General features: G+C 45.6%; 1 protein-coding gene across 3 annotated transcripts in view; it reads right to left on the bottom strand.

The window, feature by feature from the left end:
* The window catches only part of Susd6 (sushi domain containing 6), a 99,916-nt gene extending 84,391 nt beyond the window's left edge, over positions 1-15,525 (bottom strand). For all 3 annotated transcript variants that reach the window (XM_076550960.1, XM_076550959.1, XM_076550957.1), the window contains exon 1: positions 15,265-15,525. The gene's annotated coding sequence lies outside the window, so the exon portion shown is untranslated. The remainder of the gene's footprint in view (positions 1-15,264) is intronic.
* Positions 15,526-21,480: the final 5,955 nt, after the last annotated feature.

Here is a 21,480-nt window from a genome sequence, read left to right as displayed (position 1 = left end):
CAAAGGTTGCCAGGAGTTGAGACTAGCCTGGGCCTCATAGTGAGACCTCATCTAAAAACAACTTTCAAAAAGACTGAAAATCAGCCAAGCAGTGGTGGCACACGCCTTTAATGCCAACACTCAGGAGGCAGAGGCAGGTGGATCTCTGTGAGTTGGAAACCAGCCTGGGCTACAGAGCGAGATCCAGGACAGGCACCAAAGCTACACAGAAAAACCCCGTCTCGAAAAACAAAACAAAACAAAAAGACTAAAAATCAAAGTTCAATTTGCTCAAGGTCATACAATTGGGAAGTAGAAGAACTGGGCCTGAAGCAAGGTCATGTAAGCCCACTGTCTTCTCTGCTGCCGCCTAGGAAGTACTGTCTTCTGAAAACAACTGTCATTTTCAAAGGACACAGGGACAGGGAAACTGTACCTGGCCCACAGCCAGTTTCACTCCTCCACTTTCCCAACTAAATGAGAAGGCAGGCAGGCTGCCCAAGTACATCTCTGGTCCAAGAATGCTGGCACTCCTTCATATTCCTTCTATTCTAGGCTGCCGCCGCTACAATGTCCTTACAGCACACAGTCTCAGCTCCAGCCTCCAGAAACAATACAAGGACAATGGTTTAGAGTCAGAGACCATGCTGGTCTCCTCCTGGTAATATCAAAAGGAAGTAAGTGTCTTCAGAAGCCTATGTAAGCCCCAAAGCACCACCAGGCTAACAGTCCACCAGATGACTACAAAGGGACAGTCAGAACCAAGATTCCAACAATACCTAATTTGGGGTGAACTTGCTGAGCCACTCAAAATCCCCAGGGCAGTGTTTGGAAACTAATGAACTCAGAATTTCTGCTTTGTTTTACTCCTATCTGATGGTCCACCACATAGATTTTGAGATAGTATTTCTGTTTCTGGAGACTTTCCTCCTCCTCCTTTGTATTATATGGGAACATTTTTCCTTAAGATATTAAGGCTGCCTTTTCAAATGACACACATTCACATTTTTTTCAGATTTATTTTTATCGGGGTGTGTGTGTGTGTGTGTCTGTGTGCAAGTATGAACATGCCTGAGTGCCAGTGCCCGCAAAGGCCACTGTTGGTGCTGGATCCCCTTAGAGCTGGAGTTACAGGCAGTTGAGGACCCAGAGATGCTAGGTCCTCATCAAGAGCAGTACTGGCTCTTAACTACTGTGTCATCTCCCCAGCCCCACACTACAATTTTCGCCCCATCCATACACAAAAACATACTGACTTTGGGACTCCTGTGCTGAGCTAGGGGAACAGGAAAGGAGCTACTGCTATTACACTGCTGTTACTCAGCAAGTAAGTTTTATGGATCTGAAATCCCTGGAAGTTTCCATTTCCCAGCATAAGCAACCCATGTTGGATTTAAGGCTGGGTCAGCACCTCAATTATATAAGTATAGTAGTAGCTCCTTCAGGGGAGGGGAGATAGAGATAGTATTTATGAGCACTTGCTGCTCTTACAGAATACCTGGGTTCGGTTCCCAGGAACCACATGGCAGCTCACAACCATCTGTAACTTCCTCCAGTTCTAGGGAATCCAATGCCCTCTTCAGGACTCTGAGGGACCAAAGCATACAGGTGATATATATACATACATACAGGCAAAACACTCACACACATTAAAAGTAATTTTGTTTTAAATCTCAACTCATTGTCAAAGGTTTTGCTTTTCTCATTTGTATAACAGGACTAAAAATCATGTACAATTGTCCCTTGGTATTCACAAGGATTACTGGTTCCAAGATCCCTGTGGATACCAAAACCTGAGGCTATTCAAGTACCTTATTTAAAAACAGCACAGCAGTTACTTACAAATATCCTCCCATATATATTACATCCTCTCTAGATTACTTGTAAGACCTAATGCTGTACAAATAGTTGTCATGCTGTATTATTTAGAGAACAACAAGAAAAAAAAGTCTACACATTGCCCAATAGAGACACATTCTTCTCCCCGCAAACTGTCAATGTAAGGTTAGCTGAATCTACAGATGAAAAACTCCCAAGGTTGTGGAGGGCACATATGTTTTATATGAAATGTCCTGTGTGAGAACTTATAAAATGTATAAAATTTTTGCATTTTTGCTGCTAGCCTATAGAGTAAACAGAGGAAATTTAAAACACACTTAAGAATTTTGAAATGTGTAAGCGAACACTGGAGAATGACTCAAATAATGCATCATTAGGTGTTAACCTGTGCTGCAAAAAATATGGGAGAGGGCATTCAACAAATTCCTGTACAATTAACACATGAATTGAGATGAATTACTTGAAAAATCCCTTACCTTAGCACCACCGTATCTATATCTTCCCTATTAAAGGCGTCACCAACAGCTCTTACATCTATCTGTTCATGCTACCATTATCTATATTTCTAAAAATAAGCATGTACTTCTAGACAAGTACACATAGGACAAATGAGAAGCACCAACAGAATTATTCGTTTCTGAAGAACAAAAAAACAAATCATCCTGTGTTAACTATTTCCTTATCTATAACTGAATTCACATTCATGCCAAATATATTTATTTCTCTAAGCTGCAAAACAAACATATATATTGGTTTTAGGGCATAAGTGATACCAAGGACTTTACAAAAGCCAACAAAACTATAGAAACAAAACCTGAACCTGCAAATTAGCAAATATACCTTTTTGTTTTCAACCATGACACTTAAAGAACCCTGTAGTGTCTTTAAAAAATATTTTATTATTTTTATGTGTCTAGGTTTTGCCTGCATGTATGTCTATGCACCATGTTTGTGCCTGGTGTCCACAGATGTCAGAAGAGGGTTTTAGATCCCCTATGATGTCGGTGCTGGGAATTTAACCCAGGTCCTCTAAAGCAGCCAGTACTCTTAACTGATAAGCCCTATCTCTCCAGTCCATTATAGTTTGTTTTTGACTGCCCTTGCTATATAGTGAGATGCTGTCCCTGAAATCAAATAAATAAAGTAAAATATGAAGACTTGGGGGAAAATGAGAGAGGGGAAAAAAGTATCTATGGAATACACACCACTTATCCTACCTATTCCCTTCTCCCACATTCTTACTGTTTTCTCTCTCAACAGAAAATAAAGGGCAGTAGAAAGCTTGGGACATAGCTGAGTTGGTAGAGGACACACATAGCATGCACAAAGCCCTGGGTTCAATTCCCAGTAACACATAAACCAAGCATGAAAGTACCTACTTATAACCTCTAGCACTTGGGAGGCAGAGGCAAGAGTGTCAAGGCCAGGGACTAGAGGGACTACTCAATGGTCAAGAGTATTGGCTTCACTTCCAAGGGACCCAGGTTTGATTCCCAGCAGCCTTAACAGCCTGAAAACTCCAGTCCCAAGGGATCCTGGCCTCTGCAGGCACCAGGCACACACATGGTACACAACTCTTACTTATTTTTGAAATGGAGTTTCGCCTTATGGCTTCTGACCTCAAACTTGAGATCCCCCTGGCTCAGACTGAATAGACTGAGTTATAGACAAGGTGGGCCATGTCCTGTTAAAATTATTAATTGGTAAGATCTTTTCCTGACATTATTTAACTGTGGCTTTGTAAACAGTGAAAGACATAGGTTTCCAATAGTCCTAAATCCATTTATACTTTTATCTCAGTGGAGAGTCATTTCTTCTCAGAGGTCAGGTCAGCCCAAGCTACTGTTCAGCCTCCACCGTCAACACATATATACACATAAAGACACAGACTCCAGGGTCCCCAACACCTCGGATTAAAATCTGATTTTACATAAAGTAAAACAGCAAAAAAGCCTTACACCAACCAGATCAAGCTCCTACATCTAGCAAGTAGTTCATTGTTAGTGAGATTAAGCAACTCCCCAAGGATTCTGCCCCAGGCCCCTCCTTCCTTCCAGGGTGACTGTAAACCCAATATACAGAAACCACTAACAAAGCCAGAACAATAAGACTTTGTGTCTACTGTATACAACAGAGTTCTCCAAATTAACTCCTGAGTATTTCCCCAGACTGGTAACTCCATACAGGCAAGTATTGTGACTACTTTGTTCTCTTTTAGAACTGTAGATATGGGCTGGGGATGGTGGCACATGTCTTTAATCTGGGGGCAGAGGCAGAATGATTTCTATGAGTTTGAGACCAGCCTGATCTACATAGCCAACTACATAGAGTGACCCTGTCTCAAAAAACAAACAAACAAACAAAATGTATTTATGGCACCTAGCTGATATATTCACTTCATGTCAAATAAATAAATTTACTTCCTTTTGTTTTTTGCAGTAACTATCTACCTGCCTCTCATCAGTCCAAAACCCAAACTGATTATCTGCTCATAAATTATTACAACTTGAGGATATACATAAACAGGAAAAAAGATGGACCAATCAACTCTTAAGAAACCCAGAGCCTGTTTTTCTTGCTAATCTGCTATGTACCGAGTAAAATCCCCATAGGATTAAGCAAGGAAGAAGATGGTCTTCCTAGAGCAGAGCTTCTACCTGCAGATGGGTGAGAAATAATCAAGGACTAACAATAAAGGTGTGTACCAGTCAGCATACCATTCACTAATGGTCTAGAAAAGCCCTGAGAACACCAACCAAAACAAAACAACAGCACCAAATATAAAACTTTATTCACGAGCTTTCAGGAATGGGGGAAAAGAGGATATACGAGCTGTTTCTTTCCTAGCTGACTAGAGACACACTGTTACAGATGTGCGTCCACAGTGTCTTTTAAGTGGGTGGCTGATTCCACACATCATAAACCCCAGGAAGTCACACCCACAGCTATGAAGGGGTTCTGTTGCTAAGGGAAGGAAGAAAGCAGAGTGGGGAGGGGGATAGGTAATAAGTCAGGAGGTGGGGGTGTGGGGTTCTCCCATAGGACTGCTGTCCCCCAATCTTCAAGTAATCCTACTATGTCAAGGATGCTAACAGCGCCTGCCACTGTCTCACCTGGAAGACCTAAAGAGAATAAAAACAACAGGGGACACAACCCATTGGCCTGAGGTCAAGTAGCATTTCTGAATCACAAAAAAAAGCACAGCACAGAGAAAAAAAAAATAGTTAAGAAGCCTAGCTATCATGCAACTGTACCCATATTAAGAAAGCATTCCCAGGGCTGGAGAGATGGCTCAGCAGTTAAGCCATGCACTGCCTGCCTCCAGAGCACCAGAGACTGATTCCCAGCAATGTAACTGGGTGGCTCACAACAACTGTATTCCAGGACCAGAGAATCCAACACCCCTTTCTGGTCTCTATGGGTACCTGTACTCAAGTACACATACCCCTACACACACACACACACACACACACACACACACACACACACACACACTCACTCACTCACTCACTCACTCTCACACTCTCTCTCTCTCTCCCTAAAATAAAAAGTCTCTTTTTTTTAAAGTACTCATTCAAACATCATAAAGGCACATTCCTCTTTGTTGCTCACTATTAGACTCAAAACCACCACTGCAGAGGCTAGGGTAGCTCAGATGATAGAATATTTACCAACATTCATAAAGCCCTGGGTTTTATCCCTACTGCTAAGTAAATCAAGATACAAGCCTATAATTCATCACTTGGGACAAACAGGCAGGAGGATCACAGTTCAAGGTCATCCTCAGATACTTGCCAATTCCAGACCAGACTTGGTGACATGACATATCCTGTCTCAAAAAACAACACACCATAGAAGAACATGAGTTTATTCAGAAAGAAACAAAACAATATGAGTCACAAACTTGGCTGGGGACCCAATCCACTTTCTAAAGATAGGCTCAGAGGAGGACAAGAAACAAGAGGACACGGTGATCATACTGGGGTAGGAGCCTGGCTTCTCCACTGATCCTTTCAAAGTAAGCTCTGAGACTCCATTTCTCCTTTTTCTTTTAAGAGGGAAAGAGGACTCAGACTTTCCAAGTCCAGTTCTCCTAACTTTAATGAGCCTACACTTTCTCTTTATCTACTTTGTTGCACAAGAACCTGATGGAATCCAGAAACCTACCTAAACAGTCAAAAATTTTATGCCAGTATGGTGTTGCACAGCATTGTGGAGGCAGAGACAGGCGGATCTCTGTGAATTGGAGGCTAGCTTGTGGAGGCAGAGACAGGCCGATCTCTGTGAATTGGAGGCTAGCTTGATCTACATAATGAGTTCCAAACAGTTAGGGCTAAATAGACCTCGTCTCAAAAAATAAAAATAAATAAAGAATAATTTGACTCTTCACTGGGCATCTTGAAACTCTAGGACTCAGGAATAGAATTTGTATTAACAGTTGGGCCTACTCCAAATTCCAACATTTTAGACAATGAACTCGGCCAGGTAAGTTATAGCTGCATTCATGAATATTTATACACACACCTGAAGAACTTTCCGGAAGGATTAATCTTTGACTTGGTTCCAGAAATGAGAAGGCTAACTAAAGTTCCCCATTTTTGTGTCTTGGAATGCATGTGCCCTTCCCTATGTTTCTCTAGAAAGAAACTGTCTTGACACTCGCAAAGCTACACAGAGAAACCCTGTCTCGAAAAAAAACCAAAAAAAAAAAAAAAAACAACTAGGTGGCCTGTAAGTGTTTAGTTTCAAGGGCTTTTAGTAATGATCTAGAAGCAAGAAAAGCAAAACCTGATGATTACGAAGGCTAGTTCCAAATAGGACAAGGGCGAAAGGAGACAAGCCATTACATGAGTCCAGTGGGATGGCTGGCTTGCTGTCAATGCTCAGGATCAGATCCCACAGAGGAAATGACCCTCTCAGCAGCACCGTCTGCTCCTTCTGGTGTCTAGCCTCATCTTTTTTTTTTTTTAAATTCAGCTGTAGCCAAAGTCCACCTGTGTGAGGACTGTGGCAGCTCCCCTGAAGAGCACTGTTTCTCACACCTACATATTCACTGCACTCACAGCCACTTCAGATCTCCCCACCTTATTGGTTAACTCCCCAGAAGGCACAAGGAAAGGAAAAACTTCTGAGAACTAGAGATCACATTTAATAATGAAAGCACTGTGGCATACTGGGTAAAGATCTCTCTGAAAAGTACAATGACCCTTTAGAACTGAGGCTTCATGCCAGGCGGTGATGGTGCATGCCTTTAATCTAAGCACTCGGGAGGCAGAGGCAGGCGGATTTCTGTGAAGTTCAAGGACAGCCTAGGCTACAGAATGAGTTCCAGGAAAGGCACCAGAGAAACCCTATCTCGGAAACCACCTCCCCACCCCAATAAAAAGAACTGAGGCTTCACACTGAAAAAATTCTACTTTTTTTTTTTTAAGAAGCAATATATGTAAATTTAGATATTATTCTATCTGTCAACTCTCATCATTAGGTTCTGCACCAACGATTTTAGGGCAATCACAACAGAACAAGAACAAGAGAATTTGTTCTAACATTGTTTTTCCTTAAACTGCATCGTCAAGTAGGTTAACCTAAAACCAGAACTATAGACGTAGCCTTAAAATAGAGCCCCAAGAAATGATCACACATGTCCACACAAAAACTTATACAAGGATGCTCTTAGCTGACTGTGGTGGCACATGCCTATAATCCCAGCACTTGGGAGGCTGAAGCAGGAGGATCTCAAATTCAAAGCTAGCCTAGAATTATATATATATATATATATATATATATATATATATATATATATATATGTGTGTGTGTGTGTGTGTGTGTGTGTGTGTGTGTGTGTGTATACACACACACATACTATAATACATGGCAACATTATTCAAAAGTGGAAGCAATGCAAATGTCCATCAGCTGATACAGAAGTATGGTGTGATATATCTATACAAAGAAATATTACTTGGCAATAAACTGGGACTGAAGCACAGATAAATGATACAACTCCAATAAACCTTAACAATAGTAAATGGAGCTGGAAAGATGGCTCAGCAGTTAAGAACACCTCTGTTCTTCCAGAGGACTCAGGTTCAATTCCCAGCACCCACACAATGGCCCACAACTGTTTGTAGCGCCAGTCCCAGGAAATCTAACAGCATCTTCTGGCCTCCAAGGGTATTGCATGAACATGGTACACAGGCAGAACATCCATACACATTAAAAAGCAAAAAAAAAAAAAAAGTAACCAGAAGTGAAAGAAGCCAGTTACTAAAGACTACATACCATAATTACAATAATATGAAATGTCCACGTGGGTAAACATACACAGAAAGTAGGCCAGTGGTGTGACCTAGGACTGGGGAGACTGGAGAGAAATGATAGGTAATAGATTTCACTGAGGGTTGATCAGAGTGGTCTAAAGTTAAACTGGGGTGGTCTTATACAGTCATACAGACATACTAAAAGACAGGTGCATTGTATATGCAAGTGTCTATCAACTGGTGCATAAAGAAAGTGGTATAGACTGGGCAGTGGTGGCATGCATCTTTAATCCTGGCACTCAGGAAGCAGAGGCAGGCAGACCTCTATGAATTCTAGGCCAGCCTGGTCTACATACTGATTTCCAGGAGAACCTACATAATGAGACCTTTTATCAAAAAATAAAAAAATCTTAGCCAGGTAGTGGTGGCACATGCCTTTAATCCCAGCACTCAGGAGGTAGAGGCAGGCAGATCTCTGAGTTCGAGGTCAGCCTGGTCTACAGAGTAATTTCCAGGACAGCCAGAGCTGTTACACAGAGAAACCCTGTCTCAAAAAATTCAAAAAATAAATACAACAATCTTAAAAAGTGGTACATCTATACAAAGAAATATTACTCAGTAATAAACAGAATAACATACTATAACACAAACCTCAAAAGCATGCTAAGTAAAAGAAGCCACACTTTAAATGGGTGGATTTTTATGACATGTAAGTTATCAGCCAACAAAGCCATTTCTTTAAAAAGTCACATGACAAAATAACACAGTAAATGCCGAAAAAAAAAAAAAAATCTCCTTTAGCAAACTTAGAAAATATATGTAACCACAAGCCATTTGAACTATTAAGGGTTAACCAAAGGAAAATGATTAAAGAATAATGCTGAGCAAAACAGCATTCAAAACTGGATGTTTAAGGATTACCACAAAGGATGTTAGAAACAGAAAAGACGTGTTGGGTTGCCCAGTAACGATCTTCCCCCCTTGTATTCCAACCTCTCTGTAACCCTTTTCCCCTCGGCTTTCCTCAGTCTGCAGAGACAATTACAATTTAAGATTCGAAACAGGCAACCCAGCTCCTTGGTTCCTGTTCAGACTTCCACCCCCGTGGTTTCCAGAGATCTATCGGGAGCAACCCAAAGGAGGAAGATCTGGACTAACACACAGCTATCCTAGTCCTAAAATCCAGTTTCAACCACAGCCTCGTCAAAAGCCCAAGCCTAGTCCAGCCAGGAGAACTTCAGCAACTCCTCTCCAGGCTTAAACTTCTGTGGGTGCCGATGAGTCACTAGTGGTGGTAAACTGGGTTTGGGAAGATTGGATACATGTTCCTCCTCAACAAAAGTTAGTAAGACAAGTGAGAATGGAAGAGTCCCTATTCAAATCTCTTGAGGTTTTGCTCCCAATCTCAAACTACAGGAGTAAAGAACCCTGAGTCATTTAACTTCTTCTCAACATAAAAGATCCTGCTCTGAGTAATGAAGAACGGCTTGGTCACCAGCTTTGCAGGCTGAGAAAGCACTGAGTCTGCTGCTGTCATGAGGAATCCCAGGCTAGCTTCACAAGTCAAGTAATGGAGCACTGCAAAGAATAAAAATAAAAACAAAACACTTAGCCAGGCAGTGGTGGCGCACGCCTTTAATCCCAGCACTCAGGAGGCAGAGCCAAGCAGATCTCTGTGAGTTCGAGGCCAGCCTGGTCTACCAAGTGAGTTCCAGGAAAGGCGCAAAGCTACACAGAGAAACCCTGTCTCGAAAAACCAAAAGAAAACAACAACAACAAAAAAACCACTTAAATTGGTACTCGGGAGGGAGTATGGCAGAGCACATGGCTACCAGATAATCTTAGAGCTCTCTCAACACTGACCACAATAACAGGCAACTACATCTGTTTCTGCTTGAGAGAATGCTGTTTCGGGAGTACTGCATGAATGCCTGGCATGCAGCCTTCAGATGTCTCTGGGTGGGAGACACATCACAGACAACACGGAGTCTGAACCCCTGCTCAGTTCTCACATAGCTGCTCTACTCCCTGCTACTCTTATACCTAGTACCTTCACAGACCCAACTGTCTGTCCCTCTGCCTTGGGACTGAAGCAGCAGTGACCCAGCTCAGCACCACTTCCAGATCTACGAGGTACCTGAAGACCTCTACACACAGATGAGGACCAGAAGACAAAAGAACAAATGAAGAAACCTTGCTGGTTTCCAACAACAACAACAACAACAAAAACCTGGGGTGGGGTGGGGGGAGTGGTACACAACAGACAGGCATAGATATGAGAATAAAGACAGAAGACAACAGGTGCCTGCCAGACCTACATAAAAGTGTTTACAGGGCAGCACTCATGATCCTACATCAACCAAAGGAACAATGTCTCCTTACTGGAATCTCAGCCATGATATAGTAAACAGATCTTCATGCCCAAGGTCAGTCACCCCAAGATTTGCCTGACTGCTTCCTGGGTCTCAAGATTAACAGCTTCAAATACGCTGTATCAAAAAGCTTCTAGCCCCAACTCTAAGCGGCATTCTTCCTTCGCTTCAGCAAGCAAACAGCCCTCCCACACACAGTATCTTTCACTGCTTTAAGTTTTTAAGTATCCTACAATGTGGCCATATACCTTATGAGCATCAATTTTCTAAAAACCAATCGACTAGGTGAAGGCTTATATATTATTACATATGTGGGTGCTGTGTTTTGGTTGGTTGGTTTGTTTGTTTGGAAACGATCTCACTAAGCAACTCAAGCTAACCTTGAATTCAAAATCTTCCCTCCTCTTCATCCCATGGTTTGAATGTGCCCCCTAAAAGCTCAAGTACTAGAAAATCCTCAAAGTCATATATGAAGTCTATTTGGGACTAGAAGGCAAACAGATATATTGGCAGATAACTAGGATTAGCGAGGTCTGGAGGGTGGGGCACCCATGCTGACTTTACAAGAGGAAGAGACTCAAGTTACCAAGTTTGCTCACTTTACCATGTGATACCCTATGCTGTGTTATGATGCAGGAGGCTGGTGCCAAGCTCCCCAACTTCCTGGTTTCCAACTGTGAGCCAAATAAGCTGCTCTTCTTTATGAATTACCACATCTCAGGTACTTTGTTACAATAACAGGAAATGGACTGAGACAGAGAGTGTTCCCTGCATAGAAGCAATTTTCAGAGGAAACCCAAGAATCTCTTATCACATATTATTTGTTTCAATATTTGCCCTTTACCCAAATGTCATAATCTTCACATTCAAGCCGGCAACACAGCAGTTCTTTTGTTGTTGTTGCTGTGGTTTTGTTTTGTTTTGTTTTGTTTTGAAACCCTGTTCAAGACAGGGTTTCTCTGTGTAACCCTAGCTGTCCTGGAACTCACTCTGTAGACCAAGCAGGCCTCCAACACACAGAGATTCGCCTGCTTCTGCCTCCCAAGTATTGGGATTAAAGGCCTGTGCCATCACTGCCCAGCAAGAAATTATTTTATTATTATTATTTTGTTATTGTTTTTTTGAGACAGGGTTTCTCTATATAACAGCTCTGGCTGTCCTGGAACTTGCTTTGTAGACCAGGTTGGCCTCAAACTTGATACAGGATCCCTTTATCTGTTCCTTTTCTCTATTCTCATACTGTTTGAGAGAATGCTCTCAGCAGGGATCCTGTGAGTTCAGGCAGATAGAAAAAGGGAAATGAATTCCGCTCATTAGCTTCGGCTAGACTGCATGCCAATCCAAGAGCTCAGTAAAATGTTTCATGTATATATGGCAGACAGGTGAGACAGGTGGCCAAGCCAAGTGGGCTCCAGGGACCTGCCACTGCCTCTCATGAAGTGTCACTTGGTAAATGGAAATAAGGGAAAACACAAGTACCGTATGCTCTTTGGTTTTCCTTCATTGCCAGCAAATGGTTCTGCCTCGTTCTCCCAGATCACCTGTTTGGTACTGAAATGAGGAAAATCACGTTCCTCTTGGATTTTTAACTTTTTGTTTTTTTTCTTTTTTTTTTAAGACAAGATCTCACTTTGTAGCACTGGCTGCCCTAGAACTCACGATGTAGATCAGACTGGCCTCAGACTCTGCCTCTGCCTCCCAGAGACTAGGCACTCGCCACCATGCCTAGTCTCCACAAAATTTTTAAGATGTTATTGTTTATATGGAGGTGTCTGTGTGCACTCTGGAGCCTGAAAAGAGCATCAACCCCCCACTGAAGATGGAGTTACGAATGACTGTGAGCTGGTTTGGTGCTAGGAATCAAACTCCAGTCCTCTGCAAGAGCAGCATGCACTCTTAATCACTGAGCCCTCTCTACAGCCCCCTAAAAGGATTTTTAAGACACTTTATATTTCTCTAAGCCTCCAGAGGATTACCAGCAGTGAACAGCTATCAAGGGAGCTAAAGATACAGAAAAAGCACAAGGAAAAAGTATGAAATGAGAGCAAGGATATTGGGGGAGGGGGAAGATTTCGGTTGGTTTTTATCATCTGATTTTGACACAGGGTTTCACTGTGTGTATCCAGGCTAGCTGGGACTCATGCCTCTCCGACCTCAGGCCTCCCCAGTGCTGAGATCACAGACACTGCACAACCAAAGGCAAGTTTTGATCTGAGAAATGGACCAGCGTAACGTGAGCAAAATAGTAATAATAAACTTCTTTTTAAACAGGCTTAATTACTTTTAGAAGCCCAGTGAATTGCTCCCTTTGGAGGGTACGTGTGTGTGTGTGTGTGTGTGTGTGTGTGTGTGTAGGAAGCGGTGAAGCAGGAACTGTAGCCCCAGCTACAGCAGAGAAGGAAATCCCCTGTCAGGAAGACGCATCATTACATAAGAGCTCCAGATCAATCACCACACCATGGAGACCAGCCAGACAGCTGGAGTGTTGAGGTCCCGCCACCGGCCAGGCTGCAGCACCTCTTTTTACCTGTCTTCCTCTTCCTTCAGTGAGCCTGAATGTGAGATTTGGAGAAGCTGGACACAGCAGGTAAAACTGCCATCTGCTGGGTCCGCTCCCAGGACTGCACACACTGAGGCTTTTCTACAGCAGGAGGTCAGGATTTGACTCGTGTATCACTTCTACTACATTTTCAAAGTCCCTCTGGAGACAGGACTCCCATCTACAGGTTTCAAACTCATAACTGTCCTCTCACTTAATGGGTACAAGTTCCCAAAAGGAGCAAAATTACCACAATAAACCAAAATAAAATAAATTTAAAACTTAGAACCAAGTCGGGTATGGTGGCGCACACCTTTAATCCCAGCATTTGGGCGGCAGAGGCAGGTGGATCTCTGTGAGTTCAAGACCAGTCTGGTCTACAGAGTGAGTGCCAGGACTGTTACACAGAGAAACCCTGTCCCAAAAAAACAAAACAAAACAAGGGGGAAAAAAACTGAGCACCATGAAGACCTGTCTGGTTTCAGTTTTACTCATCACAGTATCTCTAATATAAGGCACCCACTGGTATAAGCTGTGTATCACATGAAACAGAATGAAAAAAATTTTTTAAAGGTGAACAAGTAGTATTGTGCACACCGACCATAAATGTGCACCCAGGAGAGAGTTAGGGATGCTTGTAATTAGAGAAACAGCCTCAAGTAGTGTTGCTTTGAGAAGGATCTAGAGACTCCAGAAATTAATTTGTGGCCCTAAATTATTTAACGTGTGTGGCTTTTATCTCAACTGGAAAAAATAAGGATAACATCCACCCTGCCTCAAATGTTATTAAACGAGATCCAAAGTGAAACTTGGACCCGTGACATAGCTCAGTGGTTAAAAGCACTGGCCACCAGACCTGATCACCTAAGTTCAACCACTGGGAGGCAGAAAACTGGCCCCTGCAAGATGTTCTTTGACCTCCCCACCAGCACCCTGGTGTGTACAAACACAAGCTCACACACTCGAACTCACCTACACCAAATACACGTAGCTTTTTTAAGTGAAACGTTTTAGCACAAGCTTGGAACACAATAAACCTTCAAGAAGTTTTCCATATTGTCAACCGCTTTGTGGAATTATTCCTTTACTGAGGTACAGGGACACCCTCCAACTCAGACAATTCTCATTTCTATTTGCATTTGCATCTACTCAGAAAGTGCCAAGCTCAGAAAACTAAGAAGTCAACGCCAAGGGCATGTCTCTACTAGTCTCCACTAGATGGTGACAATCTGGGTGTAGAATTCCCAGAACACAAAAGTGTGGTTGGTGTGTGTGTGTGTGTGTGTGTGTGTGTGTGTGTGTGTCAATTTTTTAACTCAAGGGATTCTTAACAGCAAAAAGCGAACTGATCCCTGTGAAGAATGGAAAGACGCTGCAGATCTAGAAGGGAGTGAAAACCCATGGCTTAACTGAACGGGATCATGTCCCCGCACCTCTCTCTGTACAGCACTTCAAACCCCAGTCAGCAAAAGCAACAAAGGGCAGCACACAGCCTGGTCACCATAGAAGTGTGTGGCCACAACACTGGGCCTCTCCGTGGAGCCATGAAGTTCCCAATGAACTTGACTCCTCTTTTCCTGGGCCTCGCTGCCCTCCCAGTCCCGTTACAGGTTAAGTTTTTCCACCCCGGTGGCGGCACAACCACAACCGCGAGGGGCCGTTCGGACTCGCCAATGTGTGGGACTTGTGCAAGGATTCAACAAAAAGAAAGTCTGTATCTAGTCACATTAACAAAAACAAAACAGGAAGTGGCTTCGGCGAGTTGCAGCCCACAGAATAAAGTTTCTGCGACGGAAGAGGCGAGGAGGCGGCTGGGGCTCCGGAGAGCTCACGCGCAACTGGCGAGCGGCTGCAAGATTTCCTCAGGAAACCCGCCTCGGCCGAGCCTGTCCCGCCGCGCCGGGCCGCGGCTTCTCTGGGAGCCGGAGGGCCAGCGCGGCCACACCGAGGGCCTCCGCCCGCGGCGCGCTCCCCCAGCCCGAGCCCGGCGCCGACCCCGATCCTCGGGTCCCCGGCACCGCACAGCCGGCAACGCCGCCGCCCTCGGAGCGCCCGGGGCCCGGCGACCTCGGCGCGCGCCTCGCGACGCTGACACCGGCCAGAGCGGGAGCAGGCGGCGGCGCGGAGGCCCGGGGTCCCCGCGGAGGTGCGCGCCCGCCCGTGCCCTGACCACCAGCCGTCGTCGTCGTCGTCGTCCCCCCCGCCCCGCGCGCGCCGCTGACACAAAGCCGGGCCCCCCTCCGGCCCCCGGGGGGCCGCGGTGGTGACAACTCACCCGGGGAGTCCGCGCCGAGACCTCCGAGAAGGGGGCGCTCGCAGCTCCCCGCGCCGCAGAACCCGCTCCGCCGCTGCACGCGCGCGCCCGCTCGCTCGCCCGGCTGCACTCCCGGTCGGGGTCCCCGCGACGCCTTGCGTGCCCTGGGCTGGCTCGTGCGGTCGGACGCCGACGGGAGGAGGCAGGACGCGAGCTGGGGAGCAGCCTCGGAGGATGGAGCGCCGCGGCCGCTGCGCCAGCGTCACTGGCCCAGCTGTACAGGGAGGGCGGGGGAGGCCCCGCCGGGGGGGGGGGGAGGGGGGGAAGGGAAGGGGCGGGGCCTGGGCGGGGCCAGGCGCGCACGCCACAAGCGCCGGCGGCGTCGCGTCGCGGCGACCGCCCCCGCGGAGTCGCGCGCAGGCGCAGGCGCAGCCGGCCCTGTCGGACACGCCTCTAGAGGGGATGGGGCCGGGGGTGGGGTGGGCAGTTCCTTAAAGAGACAGTCGCTCTGACGACACCGGCTGTTAACTATGGACTCTAGTTCGCCACCTTTCTGGAGCGCCCTCCAGTCCTTTTACTGTATTGTTTGGTTATTATTTGGATGTTTTAATTACTGTCATTTGCAAAGAAGTGTATTGCTGTTTAAGAGGCTCCTTCGCACACGTTGCCTGACCTATCTCTGAAGCAGGTTATTATCTCCCTATTAAGCATTACTCTAGGTTATGGTGTGTAACTTAACGACCTCAAAAGTGCCCCCGAGGGGTTAGGTAGGTGTGGAAATGTAGATCCAGCCATTTGGAGTCTATAAAGCTGGGGTGGACTTCGGGAATCTTTTTTAATGGATGCCCCTAAGTGCTGTTGCGGCGCACTCAAAAGCACCAGGTGGGTCTCAGCTTGAGGAAAGCTGACGTCCCAGCAAGGGCTGGGGAACCCGGAGCTGCGGGCATGGCCCCTGGCTCTACTCTGCTCTGCTCTCAGCACATCTCAGGGGAGCAAACTGTAGACGGCCCGCGGTATCCATTTAACAGTGACCTCTCACTGCAGAGGGGTGGCCACATGATAGTGGAAACTGTGGCTCTTTGTGCCCATGTCCTTGTATTTGACCTGTCTCAGAGGTGTTTAATAAACGTTGAGACACTCCTTGAAAATCAGTGGCTCATAAATCAGGCAGAGCTTTTAACGGAGTTGCCCTATTCTTTTTTTTTCTAGGCAAGTGCCCAACCTAGCTCCACTGGGAAGGAGGTGGGGTTTTGTTGTTGTTGTTGTTTGTTTTTCCAGAAGCCCTTTGAACAAAGCTACACCCCAGGGCCTTTCACCTAGAAAGCTTTCAAATAAAGGTGCTGTGAATTAGCACCACCACAGCACACCCACCCCCTAGAGAGCTCTTCCCCATGGGCCTCAGAGAAACCGGTGGAGTGTTCCACCACCTCTTCCTGTTTTATCCTGGGAAAACTGGACACCTGGCATCCTGCTCACACTTACCCACACTAATGGAGCTGCACTGCCCAGACCATTAAGGGGTTGAAAAACATCAGCCCGGCAGGATCTGGACATCCTGTAATTCCAGCACTGAGGAAGGAGGCTGAGGCAGGAGGATTCCAAATACAAGGCCAGCCTCAGCTACAAAGCAAGACCCTGCCTCGAAAAAGAAGATGAGCAATGCTGTAGGACTGCGGCGTGCTTGCTAAAACTTGGGGTCCTAGCAGGAACACCCAAGAGACAAAGAGAAATGAACAGAGGAAAGAGGAAAGGAGAGACTGGAGAAAACCAACGGACGGATGAAAAAGAGGCAAGGGAAGAAGCGGGTAAGCAGGCGCACACTGGAAAGGACAGCCCAGTCTCCAGCCATGTGTGGCAGTTTGACCATTAACAGGGGACCTCGTGAAGGACTTGCCACGTCTCACACTGTGAAGTGGTATTATTATTGCTCACAGCCTACCAGAGTCCACAACTGAGAACAAAGTCCGCAGCACAGACCGTGTCCGGGACTCTCCGCCGTCTGGCAGAAATCCAACCACACCACGGCTCTGAAGAACTGACCGGCCGGCCTCCCCGGGCTGTAGCAGATCTCTAACAAGCCACCACCTGCCACACCTCTCAGTCCTGCTCCCCGACCTGGAGTGTCCTCTTCCCTTTGCAGCTCTTCCCCTTCTGTCCCTCTGTGGTGCTTTGGTGTAGCTTCATTTACACATTTCTTTCCTTTCGCCTTGTATTGCCAGGATCAGGACCAGGGTAAGATCCCTTTTCTGTCTTGTCAATACTGGCTCAGCAACCTCTTCCCTCCTTCCCACCCCACATAGCTTACGTTCCGATTCTCCTTACAGATCTGGGTCAAAGATCTTCTTACATCCTGCTTATAATAAGCCTTGCTCTACTCTCCTACAAAACGAAGATGGTACTCCCTGGCTTAGGGTAAATTTTTGTTGTGGTTTGGTTTGATTTGGGGGGGGGGTTGTTTTTGCCAATGATGAGATACCCTAAGATGGAGGTTAAGAATGCTTTGTGCTCCCACCCATGCTCACACAAGCAACCCTAATTAAATGAAGCAGGGCACACATACCAAAAAAGTCATCAAAGTAGGAGAGAAGTGACTTGCTGATAAGAAAGGGTTTGGTGGCTGGGGACAAGAGGATGATGAGGAATATGATCAAAGTACATCATAGATATTCTTATGTGAAATTGTGACAGAATAACTAAGGATGATTTGGACTGATGAGATTCTCAAGCGTATAAGAGGAACACTGGTTTAAGGAGGAGGGGTTTTTTTATTTTTAATTTAAATGGTGCTAGGGAGTCAAACCTAGGTTCCCACCTCCCTGCCCCACCAAGACAGGGTTTCTCTGTGTAGCCCTGGCAGTCCTGGCACTCACTCTGGAGACCAGGCTGGCCTTGAACACACAGAGATCTGCCTGCCTCTGTCCCTGCACCCCTGAGAGCTGGGATTAAAGGCGTGGGCCATTACTGCTGGCTCCAAACCCAGGTCTTCATGCATGCTAGGCAAGCATCTTACCACTGCGCTATGTATCCTGGGCCTCCTGGCATTGCCTTTTCAGTTTTGGTTTGCAGCAGAGTCTATGAAGCCCAGGCTAGCCTTGAACTGAGGTCTCCACTACCTCCTGAGAGATAGGAATACAGACATATGACATCCTATGCTCCGATTTTATTTAAAAATTGTTTTGAAGCTTTAAGGATGGCAAGACAGTTCATCCAGGAAAGGTATAAGCCTGATGACTTGAGTTTGGTCTTCTGAACACATTTGGAGGAAGGAAAAAACTGACTTATACACACACACACACAAATAAATAAAGTTATATAAGCATACATTTTAATTAATTTATTTTTTATTTTATGTACATTGGTGTTTTGACTGCATGTATGTCTGTGTAAGGGTGTTGGATTCCCTGGAATTGGAGTTATAGACAGTTGTAAGCTGCCATGTGGGTGCTGGGAATTGAACCCTGGTCCTCTGGAAGAGCAGCCAATGCTCTTAACCACTGAGCCATCTCTCCAGCCCCCATAAACATACATTTTAAAACCTTAAATTATCTTTTTTAAAAAATATTTGTTTGTTTATTTATTTATTATGTATACAGTGAGTTCTGCCTGCAGAAGAGGGTACCAGATCCCATTGTAGATGGTTGCTGGGAATTGAACTCAGGACCTCTGGAAGAACAGCCAGTGCTCTTAACCTCTGAGCCATGTTTCCAGCCCCTTAAATTATCTTTTAATGTTTTATTTTGTTATACAACTCATCACCGATTCACAGCTTAAATGTACATTTATACATCTAACATATACAATTGGATGTTTTAAAAATATAGTTACAGTATTGTATAACTATTACCATAGTCAATTTTAGAACATTTTCAGGACCCCCGAAGGACACTATGCTAAGTATGGAACCCAGGGCTCAGGAGCTAAGGCATGCTGACTGCCACTGCACTACATCTGTAGCCTCCAAAACAAACTGTAATTTTCTATATCTAGACAACCTAATATCTATGCCAGAGAGGTTGGGCTAATCCCAGTGAGAAGTAGAAAAGCCATCCATGGCAGTTTGTCAGTGACTAAGGGGATTCCTGACTCGTGGCACACCCAGCACTAAGGTTAGGACAGTCTTGGACAAACCGGGGAAGTTGGTCAGTTCCTTAGGAAATGGTCCGGAGGCAAAGTATTCATTCCTTTCCCAGGAACCCAGCCAGGAGTATTTGGGCCCTCAGGCAGGAACAGAGAAGCTTAGCTCCTGGGAGATGGAAAGTAGGGGTGGGCGGCTCAGAAATAAGAGTGTGGCATCATTGTTGCTGTTGTGTGACATATAACAGCTGTAATGATAGCCACTATTTATAGAGCACCTACTACGTGCCAGGTACTTACTTGTTAGGAACTTTATCCCTGTAACTTCTAATTCTGGTAACAATCTTCCAAGTCAAGCATCTCATCAACGTCATTTTTACCAGAGAGGCTCACAGAGGTTTCAACCTACCAAAAACCACATAGTAGGTATGTTGCAAAACTAGAATTTGTTGCTTGTCTATTCCAAAAGTCGTTCTTTTCCACCGGGGGTGGGGAGTGGGGAGTGGGGCATACAGCCTCTCCTAGCCCTGGCCTGGGGGGTCGGGGGCCAACACATGACACAATGGTCCTTGTGTGTATCTGTTCCTCTCTCTCAAAGGGCATCTTTACACACCAGATCATTGTATCCTCATGGCATTCCCACAAAATGAAGATCCATGACTATCCCCTGTCTTACCCAAGGAAGCTAAGGTAAGGAGATGTCTTAGTTAGGATTTCTATGGCTGTGAAGAGACACTGTGACCATGGCAACTCTTACAAAGGAAAAACATTTCATTGAGGTGGCAGCTTACAGTTTCAGAGGTTCAGTCCATTATCATCACGGCATTCAGGCAGACATTGTGCTGGCTACATCTTGATAAGAAGGCAACAGGAAGTAGACTGTCTCGCTGGGTTTGGCTTGAGCTTATAGGAACCCTCAAAGCCCACCTCCTCAATGACACATTTCCTCCAACAAGAACACACCTACAAACACAGCACACCAGCAAAGCCACACCTCCTAGTAGTGCCACTCCCTTTGGGGGCCATTTTCTTTCAAACCACCACGAGACAACTGGCTTATTTCATCTCACACAGGCCTTGGTTTCAGTTTCATGTTTTAATTCAAGATTCCTTGGGTAGCCTTCACAGTCCAAGAAAGGAAACCTATTTGACTCCAAGGGAAGTAGACGTATTCAGTTGCTAAAGAAAGCAGAAGTCTAGTATGGATGGGCCATGGGCCCCCCCCAAAGCCTGAGCTGAGAGGAAGATCCCATCCAAAGGAGGAAGCTCTGGGTTTGTGACCTGACACTGTCATAAGGATGTTCCTTCCTGCGGCTTGATGGGAACCCGAGAGAGCCAGACTTGATATCCGGATGTCTGGAGATGACCAGTCAGATAGGGCTTTGTAAAGTTCAAGGTTCAAAATCACAGTAACTAGAGCTATGTGCACCCCAACCCTGCCCCCATCCTTAGAATATGCACTGGCTGGGCTTGGTGGCCCACACCTTTAATCTATCCCAGCACCTAAGAGGCAGAGGCAGATAGATCTTTCTGAGTTTGAGGCCCGCCTGGTCTACACAGGGAGTTCCAAGACAGACAGAACTACAAAGAAAAACCCTGTCTCAAATAAATAAAATTTAAAAAAGAAAGAAAGAAAATGTGTACTAGAGTCTGCTTGGCCTATTGGTGTGGACTATGCTCCACTTCTGATTTTCTGAAGCACCAAACTCTAACCACAATTTCATTCCCAACACAGATCTGGTAATCTGGGTGAAAGGGTTGGACCCATTTTTCACACAAAAGAAAGGCAAGATAGAAGGCATCCACTAGCCTGGACTACCAAATGAGACCATGTAAGGACAAAAGGAGAGAGAGAAGTGAGAAAGGGAGAGAAGAATTCAAATATGAGAGTCCATCTGTTTCGTCCTCAGGTGGCCCAGGTGGTAACCCAGTGGGAGAAAAATGCCAGATCCTGTCACAGGCACACGCCCGAGGCTGGCCAACCAGATCACCTTTGCCCAAGAGCTGGGCAGGGACTCTGGAAGACAGCCAGCCTGGAAGGAGGAAGGAACAGGGGGCAGCTGATGGCCTGAGGCCTTTGTAGCTACAGCCAACCCACAAACCTCACCCACACTGCTCTCGGTCTTCTGACACCACTGTCCCTTGGTGACTCTTCCTCCTCCG

Source organism: Peromyscus maniculatus, chromosome 14, assembly GCF_049852395.1.
Source record: "Peromyscus maniculatus bairdii isolate BWxNUB_F1_BW_parent chromosome 14, HU_Pman_BW_mat_3.1, whole genome shotgun sequence".
NCBI lineage: Eukaryota > Metazoa > Chordata > Mammalia > Rodentia > Cricetidae > Peromyscus > Peromyscus maniculatus.
The sequence above is the reverse complement of the archived record's forward strand: the minus strand, read 5'-3'. Positions and strand labels throughout refer to the sequence as shown.